Genomic DNA, 1,484 nt, shown 5'->3' on the forward strand with positions numbered 1-1,484 from the left:
CGGCTAAATGGAGAGGGAATTTCAGCAGGGCCAGGGCACAGGCATGGACCTTTTTCAGCTGTAAGGGAGGCAAGAGCAAGGTGTGATGTAGGTCCCCGGGGCCTGCTGGAGGTCCAGGTCCATGCCCGATGTGAGTAGCAGCAGGGCCAGCGCGCCCAGGAGCACATCTTTTTCGACCGTAAAGGAGACAGGAGGCCGACTCTCTGCCTCGGCTAAATGGAGAGGGAATTTCAGAAGGGCCAGGGCACAAGCATGGACCTTTTTCAGCTGTAAGGGAGGGAAGAGCAATGTGCGATGTAGGTCCCCGGGGCCTGCTGGAGGTCCAGGTCCATGCCCGATGTGAGTAGCAGCAGGGCCAGCGCGCCCAGGAGCACATCTTTTTCGACCGTAAAGGAGACAGGAGGCCGACTCTCTGCCTCGGCTAAATGGAGAGGGAATTTCAGAAGGGCCAGGGCACAAGCATGGACCTTTTTCAGCTGTAAGGGAGGGAAGAGCAATGTGCGATGTAGGTCCCCGGGGCCTGCTGGAGGTCCAGGTCCATGCCCGATGTGAGTAGCAGCAGGGCCAGCGCGCCCAGGAGCACATCTTTTTCGACCGTAAAGGGAGACAGGAGGCCGACTCACTGCCTCGGCTAAATGGAGAGGGAATTTCAGCAGGGCCAGGGCACAGGCATGGACCTTTTTCAGCTGTAAGGGAGGCAAGAGCAAGGTGCGATGTAGGTCCCCGGGGCCTGTTGTCGTACCATAGGCACGAGTGGTGTGTGTGTGTGGCAAAGAGTTTCTGCGCAGTGTACCAGGGGCACGGGGAAAGGTTGTTGTACCATAGGCACGAGAAAAGTTGTCGTACCATAGGCACGAGAAAAGTTGTCGTACCATAGGTACGAGGAGTGTGTGTGTGGCAAAGTGCTACTGAGCGGTGTACCAGGGGCACGGCGAAAAGTTGTTGTACCATAGGCACGAGAAAAGTTGTTGTACCATAGGCACGAGAAAAGCTGTCGTACCAGGGGCACGGAGGAAAGTTGTTGTACCATAGGCACGAGAAAAGTTGTCGTACCATAGGCACGAGGAGAGTTTGTGTGGCAAAGTGCTACTGAGCGGTGTACCAGGGGCACGGCGAAAGGTTGTTGTACCATAGGCACGAGAAAAGTTGTTGTACCATAGGCACGAGAAAAGCTGTCGTACCAGGGGCACGGAGGAAAGTTGTTGTACCATAGGCACGAGAAAAGTTGTTGTACCATAGGCACGAGAAAAGCTGTCGTACCAGGGGCACGGAGGAAAGTTGTTGTACCATAGGCACGAGAAAAGTTGTCGTACCATAGGCACGAGGAGAGTTTGTGTGGCAAAGTGCTACTGAGCGGTGTACCAGGGGCACGGCGAAAGGTTGTTGTACCATAGGCACGAGAAAAGTTGTTGTACCATAGGCACGAGAAAAGCTGTCGTACCAGGGGCACGGAGGAAAGTTGTTGTACCATAGGCACGAGAAAA

The sequence above is a fragment of the Mchenga conophoros genome, linkage group LG13, assembly GCF_057382185.1.
Source record: "Mchenga conophoros isolate Kocher_MC1m ecotype Shallow Benthic linkage group LG13, M_conophoros_male_GT1.1, whole genome shotgun sequence".
Lineage (NCBI taxonomy): Eukaryota > Metazoa > Chordata > Actinopteri > Cichliformes > Cichlidae > Mchenga > Mchenga conophoros.